This window comes from Polypterus senegalus, chromosome 4 (assembly GCF_016835505.1).
Source record: "Polypterus senegalus isolate Bchr_013 chromosome 4, ASM1683550v1, whole genome shotgun sequence".
Lineage (NCBI taxonomy): Eukaryota > Metazoa > Chordata > Cladistia > Polypteriformes > Polypteridae > Polypterus > Polypterus senegalus.
The window spans coordinates 68,297,195-68,311,508 of record NC_053157.1 but is presented as its reverse complement, the minus strand read 5'-3'; the positions used below and the strand labels follow the sequence as shown (position 1 = coordinate 68,311,508).

The following is a 14,314-nucleotide window of genomic DNA, read 5'->3' as shown; positions in this document are numbered from 1 at the left end:
CACAAAACACCTTTACTCCAATTTCCCAATGTCTTTAACTAGCAATTTTTAAACTCACAAAAACCACCTCTTTGACTCACTACCGCACTAAGAAGGTTGTTGTTTATTTCTTTAAATTCAATGCAGACTTTAGACTTGGTATGCTTCTTGAACCCAATGAGTTATCCAACTTATTAAATCACACCGAGTTCCTCACAGGGAGGTAAAGTTTAGCCCAGGAGAAATGCCGTTAGGAAACTACATCTTACAATAGATACTGTGAAATGGGAGACTGACACAGTCTCAGTAATAAGACACCAGTGTGGCATTTAACATGAAATGTATATGCCTCTTTCTTTCTTTCTTCTATTCATATTTGTAACATTCTAAATTGAAAATAAGAGCCCCGACTCAGCCACCGATGTAGCTGAGGACTTCCAGGAAAGACACAGAGACAGAGAAACTAAAAACATAGGCTGTTTGTGCATGGCATGCCTTGGAATGAGTAAAAGGAAGAGAGCAACAACAACCTGTGAAGAAAAATATAATGATCTCCCATGACATTAGAGTGCAAGTGTCAGGGAAATCTGGCCTTCCAAGAACATATTGTTCTAAGCCCATAGAGGGGTTTCCTGTTATTCTTTTAAAGGAGGGGTCTTGCATGTGGCAAGGTGCAAACCTTCATCCTGACATTCCAAAATCTTAGAAAGTAAGGATTGGGATCATATTGTCTCTTCACAACAAGTAGCAGGAAGGCTGCCTGCAAGATCCAGCACCTTGTAAGCAAAAGAAGGTACAGGGGTGCAGATAAACCAGCATTCATTTAAAGAAGTTCTGGCCTACTGTAGGACCATGTGATTGTAGGGAATGTCAGAAATTAACCATTTTAGAGAGTTTAAAGCCACCTAACAACCATAGGCATACTGAGTACAAGAGTTAAGTGGTGCAGAAGAGTAAAGGCCTAATTAGGAGACCACAGGTGAAAATGTGGGAGACCAGAGGCAAGAAGGGGATTGTTTTTGAATACTTGGTACAAGATTTAAGCAGTCATGCAAAGAGGCTAAGAAAAGTTGTGTGTTTTTTTTATGTTTTACATTGCGTTATTCAAATATTCAGCTCCTACTACATTTTACTGTGTGTAATAAGGGAACAGTTTTCATTTACGTCTTGGCCTCTGCGGAATTATTCCAGGTTTACATGGCTGCCATACACGTAAATTAGTGTTATAAGATGCACCTTTTGTTTCTGCTTCTCTCTTCCCAAACAACTGGCTTGCTGTTGCCTCTAAGAAAAGTAAAATTCAATAAATTATTTTATTTGGTAAACTTTTAGCTTAGGTATTGCAAAATGCATCTATTTATCATTTACTCTTATGTAACAAGACCTTAACAAATGCTTCTTTTGGTCTTCATCACACTTATAAAACATCCGTAGATAGATTATTCACTTCTGTGCAGTGTGGCATATTTACATGATGGTAAAATTATTTGTTAATATAAAGGATTCACAGATATTATACTCAATATATGATAGCAAGAGAAATGTGCCTCAATAAAGCCACTTGAGACCACTCCAAAATGTAGTTTTGTTAGTAGGTCACATTGCAGAGATGCTTAAACACTTTACTGAGGCTGTGTAAGTGTCATGACACAAAAAAGTGTATGTTATGGTCTTATTACATAATAGTAAATGAGTAATAGATACATTTTGCTGTACCTAAACTAAAGGTTTTTTTTATCAAGTGTGGAATACACAGTTCTCCCCTTTGTACAGATAAAGGAGGAGCTGAGAGAGTAATATCAGCTGAAAATAAGGAACCAAACAAAGCCAACAGATATCTAGACACTCCAACATGCTGAAATTAATCACTACAGGAAATATTCTTTTTCCTCTCGGTTATTGTACCTCACATTTGTGTGGCATCACTTAATGGACAGTTAGTCATCGACATCATAATCTTTCAAGTAAAACCCAATTATTTTAGAGCATACAACTGTCAGAAATCAGCTGACACAAAAAAGAATGCCACTGCACCATGTTTTTACAGTGAAAGGAAAAATAGAACTAAACCACCCAAGAAAAGCTAATGGGTGCCCTAGGACATGACCCACAAGAATCTGCTTCACTTCTTCAGCCCTAAAATTAGGAAACAGTCTAACAGTAACTTCCTCTTAGAAACAGACAAACTCAACTTGAAAAAAACAGAAAAAAAGGAGAAAAAAAAATTAAAACATAAAAGCGGTAACCTTCTGGAAAACCACAAAGAGTTGTCTATGAGATCTGAGGAAAGATCAGAAAACAGGGTTAAAAAAAAAAAAAATCGGAAAACTTTCTTTTAAACAATGATTGTCATGACCTAACCCACAGTACATGCATTCCAAGCATAGGCGTACACCCATATGAGCATATAATATAAGCCTTGCAGCAAAAGGTTTTCTGACAATTATTATGTAGACACTACAACAAATACAGAAGGGAGAAAGCAAGTTGTTGAAGTATACAGTTAGCAACAAAATGAAATTAATAAAACACCTGTAAAACTGGTCAACTATAAATCCTCAAAATAGCCCCATTCATCTCTATCACAGGGACACATAATCATGAATCCGGATGCCTCTACTCATGCCACAAGCTGTCATCAAAAGCCTATGGTCACAGGACTACTACTTAGAAACTTGTTATTTATTCAGAAAGCAGATACATAAAATGGTGTCTCTTCCAGGTCTGGTTTTGGCACTTATACTCACAATAGGCCAAAGACTGATACGACATTACATCTCCTAATAGCCCAAAATTCCAGCACACTAGTTCATGGACCAGTTCCCATCCTACCTACAACCTTATCATCATATGTATGCCTTATCAGTAGAATTCCAGAAAACCCTATTTTTGCTTAGCTAGTCTCTGGCTAATGAGCAGCTTGTACCTTCATCCCCAAACACACACCCAAGTTGGCAGACAAATAAATGATTTTGTAATACAAGCAGCCATGTAAGAAGTTGCTTCCTGTTCTTCCCGAAATTTTTAAATACTACATAACTACAAGATAAAATATGCAGTAAGCTGGGCAACAAGCCCAAAATATCTGATGAATTCTCAGTCCGTGTTTCTATTTCCTTATTATTCAGAGTGGAATTAACTTTCCATTTTACAGACAGGCATTGTTGAGTAATGTTATAGTCACAGTCTGTAGATATATTTCATTTGCCCCGATGAAGGCTATACAGCCGAAACATTGTGCCTTTAACCTTTATACTTTACAGCATGAAAATAACCTTGACTTTTTTATATTTAATTACTATGCAAATTAAAATTTAAAAGCTGAAAGTCTATTTCAGTCAAACTTCCATCTATATTGTAATTGTCCAGCCTGAGAATCCCCATTTAAGCCGGATGCCTCATAAATTTTATGATCTCCATTCTCAATGAAAACATGATACTTTCTCAACCATCACTACAGACAACACAGAATAACTAACAGATAAAAAAATGTGTACTCCTTTAACACATAGTTTCTGGCATGTATTAATATAAAGGTGACAAGAAGAGCTGTTATGAGGTAACTTTTTGGAGAATTTAGTGGCACTATTTTAAAATAAGCTCTATATCCAAAAAAAAACCATCTCCCACAAACTGACAAAAATACATTTAAAAAGGTAAAAACAAATACCTCTAACACAATCATTATTTTGCACTGTGTCTTTTCCAGTGATGGCCATCACAAGTTGATTTACAAGGCAAACAAGAGGACAATGCAGATTAGCACTGACCTGCTAACACATCGAGCAGGACTTGGATTACACAAAGAAAAGCAACCGGTACTGTTTGAAGAAAATTTCTACCTTTTGGGAGTTACTTCCTGTGCTATTTAAAATGCAAGAGATACAAAGCTCTTCCTCACCGTTCACAATCCAGTAATAATACTTTACCATTTACCCTCCCTATTTGCACTGCTTAAATAAACGTTTAAGGATTTATTAAATTAGGAAAGAGTTAAACACAATTAGAAAGTAGATCTTTGACAATCACCACAAGCATAAAAATAAATAAAACAGGACACACAAGTTATGTGAAGAATTTCATAACAATCAATCTGTTCATTTTCAAGTTTCAGTATCCACAAAAGTTGTAACACACACACACATAGCCACAAACACATTTCCAAAAATACTCAAAATCCATCCATCCATTTTCCTACCCGCTGAATTCGAATAGGGTCACGGGGGTCTGCTGGAGCCAATCCCAGCCAACACAGGGCACAAGGCAGGAACCAATCCTGGGCAGGGTGCCAACCCACCGCAGGACACACACAAACACACCCACACACCAAGCACACACTAGGGCCAATGTAGAATCGCCAATCCACCTAACCTGCACGTCTTTGGATTGCCGGAGGAAACCGGAGCGCCCGGAGGAAACCCACGCAGACACGGGGAGAACATGCAAACTCCACGCAGGGAGGACCCGGGAAGCGAACCCAGGTCTCCTAACTGCGAGGCAGCAGCACTACCACTGCGCCACCGTGCCGCCCTATACTCAAAATGTGGTCTATAAATATTAAGATGGATTTTTTTTTCTTTTTTTTTTTTTTTCTTTTCATAAAATCAATACTTGAATCACCCATGTATGAAATACGGAGAATGCAAAAGAAGGAAAAAAAAAAAATTAAGCACCTACCAAAAAGCAAGGCTCCATATTACAGAAATCTTACACTGTCCTGTTTCTGATTCTCTCTTAAACTGCAGTTAAGAGACTATTTAAAACACCATATAATTAGGAAGTGGGCCCACATAAATATCTGTCAAGTGCATGCCATCAAAATCTATATATAAATTACATGAGAATAAAAAAAAGCAAATTAACAAAGCTGTAAATAAGTATTAATGCTGACACATTTTAATGTATTTTTTGCAGGTGCATTTACCCCATGAACCGTGCACTGTTCAGTCAGGAATTCTACAGGCTGGCATGACTGAATCTCTTCAGGATGCAGAATCTCCTACAGTGAGCAGTGCTCTTGCAAGTAAAGCCACAGCGTACACACCTACCAACTATGTCATATACTTGTGAAAGTTTTTTTTTCTCCAAAAATTATCTTTAAAGCAAAGACAATTTCTTCTTTTTTTAAGAAAGTATTTTTTTTTTGTTTTCTTTTATTCTTAGGGTTTTCACTAGTTGCTAAGATGCACACTGTTGACTCTGCAGCCTGCATGCGCATTCTCCACTGGCTTGTCAGATTCTATATACTTCAGAAATATGCTTCCAAGTGGTGAGGGGAATCTAACCATATAAAACCAGAGGAAAAAAACAATGTATCCAGTACATAATATTTCCAAATAAGACTAATTTTACTAGTATAATACTGCTGTTCAATTTCTTTATAATTTTAAATGAAACTGAAATGTCAAAGAATATTATATTAAAATTTAATGCAATTGTAGTACACTAAAATAAAAAATATTTATTACCAATGTAATCCTCCTGAAATGTATTTATAATGCTAATAATTATTATATATTTTATTCTGACTGAGTGAATTGTTTTTGAATTATCTTGTGTACAGACTCAATCCTAACACACTGGTACACTCAAAAAGTGGTCCAGCTGTGTTAAGGGATACCTAAATGACATCAGTTTGTTTTAAAGTGGGTACAAAAATGTTGCCTCATCACAATACTTTCACAACATACTGCAGAGTGTAAAGTAACAGCACTGATTGAGCTGTGGTTACCAGTGATGCCAGGTGGATCTAAGGTATTGCACAAAATATATATGTTCTCTTTGCTGAGTTTTCTATAGGTGTTCTGATTTTTCTCCCATACCCCAAACTGCTAGATTAATTGGCAACTCTAAGCTGGCATTGTTTGAATGAGTGTGGGTACTTTGAGCTGGACTAGTATCCCATAAAGAGTCAGTTTAAGCTTTGTGTCTGACGCTGTCACACACACACACTATGCTACGCCAATTTAGAATAGATACACAAGAACAGCTCTGGATTTAATGAAGGAGGAGCGGCTACTGAAAACTTCAGATACACTCCATATAACATTTCTAAGATTTCAACTTTATTTTATGGCCATGTTACACAACAGAGATTTTAGATTTATGCCTATACCGTGTGTGTGGACTTTAAAGTGACCAAGGCATATTTCCCCCTCTCTTTAATTTTTTTAAAACTTTAACAATTTGCATTTTATAATAGTTAGAACCAATTAAAGGTGCTATTTGTTAATTTGACTTTTACAATATTTTGCTTTTTTCGGTTATTTAGTATATTTTAATATGTGCTTTTCTACACAATTGTTTTATGTATTTTGTTCTTTAACTTTTTGTTAACTTTGTTGCCTTGTAATATTGTATATTGTTCTCTTTAGTGTTTTCTGTACAGTTTGTTACTTTGCTTGTTTCTTTTTGTTAGTTTTCTATAGTGGGATACTTAATTATTTATTTTTAGTTTCTATTGTTTTTTACAGTTTAGACTGAACAATAAGCCAAAGACATTTACATTTTGGATGCTGTAATTTCTTCACACTGTTGGAAAAGAAAATAATGTGATCAGACTATGTTTAATCACATTATAACCAATATGGTACTTTCAGGGTCAGTTCCAGCCTTGAGCTTGAAGATGCCAGGACAGACCCCACTCACATATAACTGCAATAAGTGGGATCAGAAAACTGATGGATAGATATTTGAATCTATTTCTTTTGGCCTCAATTTCCATTCCTAAATTGAATATGTAATCAATAAGAATTGTATTCTTCAAGTGTGATAATGAGGACTCTAGGGCCAAGGCTCAGGGAAATGTGATCCATAGAAGATAAGGAGCTCTCAACCAAAGAAAAAGCAACAACTAAAACCAAGTTTTACATTTTGGGCCTAAGGTGAGGCAAGGGCACTGTGTCACTAAGAGCAAAAAACTGCTCGGGGCCAAACATGCAACAAAGAGAAAACTTTAAAGCAGTAATTGCAATCACAATGAGAGCCTTCCAGGCAAAACGGAGGATTAACAGTTACCACTGTTGCTATTGTAAGGAACAAAACCAAATGACAACTTAAAATCAATGGCCTAAGTAGACAGGCTACTGTAAAAATCCAGCGTGCAAAATAGACTGAATGAGCAAAGCTGCGCAACTGTTTGCAATGTTTTTACATAACCAGCTCAACAGATCAGTAAAAGCCAATTCCCTGCTTTGTCCATTACTCAGTTACTACCAAAGACAGAAGCATCAGAAACCATCCCTAGATGGAAAGCAAACTGTCACATGGCATACTTACACTCCATCTTGGTGCGACCAAAAAGGCATAACTTTGGCATTTGGAAGCAAACCGTGATAAAGTCCATGTCTTCACAAGTGTAATGAGGAGTAAACTAGCAAGGAAATGACTCCAGGTTGCTGGGGTTATGAGACTGTGGCCTAAACCAACGTAACACTGCCACAGTATACACCAAAAAATAAAAACTTTAACAATTATATTAATTAGTTGGAAAAGTAATAGACACATGTATAGTTGATTAATTAATAGAGTAAGCACACTAAAGTTGGAAGGAGATTTCTTTATATCTTTTTACATTGTTCTTTTTATAATTCCAAGAAAGGGTATCATCCAAATTGTAATGTTTCATTTGCCAGTTTTCCTAAAATTGACACCAGTAATTGACATATGCTTTTAAAGCCAACTGTAGGGCATCTGTAATGTACTTCTCCTTTTGTGCATGTGGTCTTTCCTCTTCTTTTCCTGTACCTAGTACGATCTAATTTGCCCTCTTTTCTCAACAAAGCAGTGGACAACTTTGTATAAAGTTTTCAGTTTTCTTGGCAGTCTGTCACATGGAATAACCTTCCTCTCACAAAACCACAATACACGACGTGTTTCTTGAGAAAGCTTTTTTGATCTGGCCATTTTTGAAATTGAACTTTAGGAATGCTATTTTAAAATAAAAGCGAAATTATGAGCCAAATGTAGCAATTGGCATATATTTTATGGATATATCTCAAAACATAAATTACCATTCAAATGTTTTGAAACCCACAGAGATGTTTATGTTTTTGATTTATTAATGCACCATTAAATTGATTTTAAAATACAGCTAAGATATTACTAATGTTAAAAATGGTTATCAATGCCTGAAATTACTGATTTACAATTTATTATTCATATATGACTGCAAAGTCTTATTTTCTACAGCCACTCCTCCAGTAGCCTAATGGTAAAATCTCTTGGTTCATCCTTCAGCAAATTATGCCTTAATACTAGTAGATATTTTTGTAATCGTGTTATCTGAGCTGAAAAGTGTTACTCTCTTCATCATCATTATTATTATTAATATTTATTTAGTAGATGCCTTTATCTAATAAAAAATGTAATTAAAACAATTAATTAATATATTTTTCCTTTGGTTGCAAGGTAGTAGCATTCCTAAAGTTCAATTTCAAAAATGGCCAGATCAAAAAAGCTTTCTCAAGAAACATGTCGTGTATTGTGGTTTTGTGAGAGGAAGGTTATTCCATGTGACAGACTGCCAAGAAAACTGAAAACTTTATACAAAGTTGTCCACTGCTTTGTTGAGAAAAGAGGGCAAATTAGATTGTACTAGGTACAGGAAAAGAAGAGGAAAGACCACATGCACAAAAGGAGAAGTACATTACAGATGCCCTACAGTTGGCTTTAAAAGCATATGTCAATTACTGGTGTCAATTTTAGGAAAACTGGCAAATGAAACATTACAGTTGTTGCAGCAGGTGCACGGTGAAAAACCAATTAGTTGCAGCATTGTTTTTGCCCAATATTAGTGGATTAGAGAAAGAAAACAGTTTGTGACAAAAGATGATAACAATGTGGACTGAAGACAGCATCCTGGAGGTTCAATGATTAGTGTGTGAGAACCAGCTGTAAACTACTGATAGCACTGCTGTGCAACTAGCTATTTCTCAAGTAAGATGTCAAGCAATTCATATGCAAAATCTCAGCCTCTCAAATGTCTGTAACATCTCTAGTTTTTTAATTGTAGATATACCAAGAAGCTGGCAAAAATGGATGGCTCACTGCTTAAAAGTGAACGTGTTTTACTTGGGGAATTGTGCTATGTTTTTCTTTCTTTCAACATCACTGAACAACTTCTATGAGTATATCACTGACCAAACACTTGCCACTGCAGACACAGTTATTTTCCTGTTTAAGTTTAATCTTTATCTTTTGTACAGTATTTAGGTAGCATATCTTTTAGAGACACTATACTTTTTTAGGAAAGCATTTTAAAACAGCAGTACTCAATTTATCTGTATCCGCCTAATAAACTCATCAATTTATTAATTTTTACTATTTTTAAGTTTTAGTCTGTTAGCCATACTCTTTTTCTCAGAGGTGGGGGTTGATTTGTTTTCAATCGTATTTTTTGTAAAAATTGATCTATTTGTATAAAATGATCACAACAAAATCAATAAAATTAAAATAAGAACTGCTGTTTTTTTTTGAGGTCATTTTTTTTCCAGGAGAATATACCAATAGCTTGCTTCACATACACATAGTTTAGATGAAAATCACAGCTTAGTTTCTATCTCAGAAATTTAGTGGGTATTGCTTGTTCTTACATACCAAGATAAAATTGACATTGAGAAATTGCAGTTAAGTTTTTTTTTTCTTTTTCCCCACCAATCTATATTAAACTTACTAGCTGATTTGTGAACATGCATCACACAAACATTTCAAAATTAGCCTAAAAGTTTTTCTTTTCAAATACATTTTTCCATTTATGAAATTAAATATTTTAAGTACACTAGAACTTATCCGTCAGGGGTCGGGATCAAGGGCATGACAGAAAAAAGAAAAGTTGGATAATAGAACAGCTATTGTAAAAATGATATACAGTAGAAAAGATAAGTGAATAGTCATATGTATTTACAAAACAAAACTATATTAACAAAATATAACATAGTATTAACAAAATTAATTCATATAATATTGTAACGACCAGGGTAATAAGCAAATACAAATCAGAGGTACTGGAGTTTTCTATGTTTTACTTGGAGTCTTTGTTCCGTAACAAACAATGCCATGTCTTTTGCTCCATTATCTGGGTTACACTTGCATGTGTACAATCAATAACAGCCCAAATAATGTAGAAGTTATAATCAAATGTATATAGAAATATACTAATAATTTAAAAAGGATCAAATACATAAGCATTTCAGCACTTATTGAACATTTCAACTATAGCAGAACTTTCCTTTCCTGGCCTTCAAAGCTATGAACTTGTAAATCAAATGAAAATCATTGCCTTTCACAAACTCGCTTTCAACTGCAAGATCAGACTGCAAGATCAGAAAGCCTTCACTGTCTCATGGTAGATAGCAAATAGTCCTTTCAGTTTTGAAAAGCTCCACTCATGTAAAGCCACAGACACAGAGAACATCAGAAATAATTTTAGGCTTAGTAAAAGGGTTGGGAGAGATTCCATAAAGTCCCTGTCACCTATGAATGTCAAAGCATCTAATGCTGTCCACTCCTTGGCTTCTTCTACTTTCCGGTGCACTCTCACCCTTAGTATACCTATTAAAAGCCCACAAAAATTATTGATATAGGTTTAAAAATACTAATTACCACAATACTGTAGCTAACACACCAGAAAATTAGACAAAATCCGGTGACTATAAAAACACCACAGAAACTAAAACAACAAGCATGTGCACCTGAATCACTGCAGAAAAAATGTATAGACAGTCATTTTGATGTTACCACATCTGATGATTTCACATGGTGCAATCTGTACCCCCACACCCCCAGTGATGCCACTAGTTAGACAATTCATGCATTTAAAGCTAATTCTTATCTTGAAGCTTTGAATCAGACATACCAGTTTCCCTTTCCAAAACTGTTCTAACATTCCACTGGCTGTTCACTTTGGGTGTTGGTAAAACATTACAGCATTAACAGTAACTGTTAAGAATTTAAATACTAGACCCATGGTAGCACAAGTTTCTTTAAAACAAGGAGTGTAATGACCATTGTGGTAGTAAGGATGGTTTCATAGTTTTCACTTTCAAATTTAATCAGCATGTTCAACCAGTGAAATCAAGTGGGAAAGACAGAGAGAGCAAGAAAGACAGAGAAAACTATTCAGATTAAAAGAAACATTTTATCAGTTGCTACACTGACAGACAATGAATACAGTATTTTCTTATCTTCTTTCTGATTAGCAAAATGATGAAACTCTATTAATGTGCATGCACCCAGCTCGCTTATCTGCTTACTGGAATATTTTGACAGCAATACAGTATAATACAATGGATTACATTTGCTTGTCTTTTAGATATGACTCTTACCTAGTGATCACCCCCAATACTTTTATGTTTACTTTTAACAAGTTCAAATAAAGGTTTTTGGATCACATTCTTGACATTATAAATAAAAAAAAAAAATTACTGTGCAATAAACTGATTATGAAGTCATAATTATCTCGACTTGGCTTTCTAAATGTTGCTTTTTGTTGTTTAGTTTCTTGTACATAATTATTTATTCACTTTCAAAACCTGCTTATTTTATTACCGAATAACTGGAAGCCCTTTCTTAACACGGTACTCTCTGTCTTAAGGTAGAAGCCGGCCCTGGATGGAACACCAACCAATTGCAGGATACTGTATACTCAATTATTTAGGGCCAATGATAAGTCACCTAATAACTAAAAGAGCAGCTCTTTGAGAAATAGAAGCAATCGGGATTACTCTGGGTTGTCTTGAGTTATTTTGCAAGTGCTGTAGCCTCTAGTTTCAAGATTAATCAATCTTCTGTGTAGAACAGTATCAAAATCTATTTAAAAGCAAAATTATGCAATATATTTTCTTATGCAAACATTGGTAGTAGGGAGTTGTACCGTGTTAGCCATCATGGATGCAATGAGAAGTCAAGCAAAATGACACATTTTATTGGCTAACTGAACCGACTAAAATGTGCAAGCTTCTGAGTCAACTGAGGCCCACTTGACTCAGAAGCTTGCACATTGTAATCGGTTCAGTTACCCAATAAAAGGTGTCATTTTGCTTGACTTCTCATTGTATTTAAACATTAAAACGCATTGCTGTTTGAAAACCATTGTTGGCTGTGTATGTAATATTGTTTACATGAAGATGGTATTTTCATATTGTAGATGGTTTGCTTTAGAAAGGCAAAATGGTGCATCTATGAATATGAAAGCATGTCCTGCTTCTACAGGTGCAGGATAACAATCTGAGAGAAAAAAACAAGGAAAGAAACACTGTAACAGAACGGGGCAACAGTGAAGGAATGCCCCGTTAAAATAATAATAAGGGAAAAAAGCTAAATGTGAATTTCAGACTTCATCGACTAAACTTGTACTACTTTGGTTTTTTTGTTTTTATTTTAAATTGTTCGAAGCAAACGAAAATAAATTGTCCAAAATCACGTTCATGAAGTGTTGGATGCTGCCAGGACTGGCTCCGGCTATTGACAGCTTATTATTGGGTTTTGATAATGGATAGATAGGTCAAAATGGATGGATACGTCTTTAATGAGCCCAAGTCAATAACCATTCTCCCGGTAGATTTGCGGTTTTGACCTGGAAATGCCTCGAGTAGCGTAAATCTGAAAATAATAACGCCTTTCAATTGAAGGCTTGGTACGTTAAACGGAAACAGATGTCCACTACTCCAGGGATGTGCCGAGTTGGCTTGGCGATCGTGGCATTCTTTTTGCAGGTTTTTTTTTTGTTTGTTTGTTTGTTTCATAATGACGTCGACAATATCCGACATCAACATTCCAAAATATATACCGCTCCCTAAACACGCAGGCAGCTTTATGACACTATAGTTGAAAAGGGTTTACGCGATTGTATATCAGTATCGGAGCCAAACTTCACGTGCTCTAAGCAGATACGAAATCATAAAGTTTTACCGAATAAAAGAAAACAGGTTTCCGACATCCCTCAGTTTACATGTGACAGCCGTACACTACCTACCACGGGTTATCCGAGTTTTCCTGACCTCAGCAATGATCGCCTCCTGTAGTCAGTATGTGCATTAGTGCCTAAGGTTTCAACACCCGTCGTCAATTTAAAACCAAAACATTTACCGGTTGGCAGGTAAATGGGACGCATCGATCAGTGTAAAAGAAAATAAAGTCTCCCAAGAAAAGGTCGTTCACCCATAAAGTGAAGCCCCAATGTCAACTTTACCTGAGGCTTCCCGGTTTTCCTGGAAAACTACGACCATCAATAGATACATAAATTGAAAGTACAACGTGCTTTGACTTCTCACTACATGAGCTGTAACTGAAATCCAGCATTTGCGCCCATCCTCTTAAAACAATCTTTTAAAGTAAAGGGGACTCGAGCAGAGCACTGCAGCACATCATTAACTTACGAAAACTATTTCAGCAGTGTCCAATCTAATCATAAGTTTTCATTCCAAGCAAATCATCACAAGTTTTTTTTTTTTTTTTAAACTCACAACTCGAGGCAACAGGCGGTGTCCTCACAGATTTGGCTTCCAGCTTTTTCGGGAAGCAGCGCCAACTCCACTTTTCGCTTGGCCTGTTTAAACAACAACTCAAGCAGTGTAGCCGATTGATTTTGATTCTCTTTTTTTTTAAACGGATTATCATTGGAGAAATGCATTAACAGTAGCAGGAACACAAACTCGTGAACTCACCTTAACCTGTCTCGATCCTGGCTGGAGAAATTATAAATATATCCCAGTGGAGCCCCTTACGATGGCAGGAAAGTCACGCAGGACTGATGAGGTTTAGCATCACTTCCACAGTGGAACATCTTGAGGAGGAGGGGTTTGCAGACAGGGGCTGAGAAATAATAGATAAGCAACAGGTTTTCTTCAGAGCTGAACTACTCTTCCTAAGGCATTCATGACTGGACAAGTAGAAACATCACTAGAATTCTGCGGAAAAAGAAGACCGCAAATGAATGAAATCAAACAAACAAGAACTCGCTTTATTAGAACTTGCAGATCCAAGCGCCCGTCCTTAAAAACATTTCTTTCTTTTTTGATGCGGCTGTCTCTCTCTCTCTTGCTCCGCCTAGCAGACTGCTCCTAGTTTGTTAGCCTGTAACCATTGTTACAGCTCCCCAACTCGCCCTCCCTCCTTTGCTCACTCTCCACTCGACCGCGCAACCAGACACCACACTGCACTCACGCAGCTCATTGGCTGCGCTCAGCTCCGACACGCGCAGAAGCAAACTGTGGCGTTGGCATAGAAACCATCCGCTGGGAACAAGCTTTGGGGGTAAAAGTTTTATAGTTTATCCGATTTAATTTGAATTGCTATTCCATTAGGACAAAGATGTGGAAAATAAAACCAGTGAAGT

General features: G+C 36.2%; 1 protein-coding gene across 3 annotated transcripts in view; it reads right to left on the bottom strand.

The window, feature by feature from the left end:
* Window positions 1–14,108, bottom strand: part of ptpn13 (protein tyrosine phosphatase non-receptor type 13) — a 344,308-nt gene extending 330,200 nt beyond the window's left edge. For 2 of the 3 annotated variants that reach the window (XM_039750815.1, XM_039750816.1), the window contains exon 1: window positions 13,644–14,108. The gene's annotated coding sequence lies outside the window, so the exon portion shown is untranslated. The remainder of the gene's footprint in view (window positions 1–13,643) is intronic. The other variant, XM_039750817.1, reaches the window with a different exon arrangement.
* Between the last annotated feature and the right edge of the window lie 206 nt (window positions 14,109–14,314).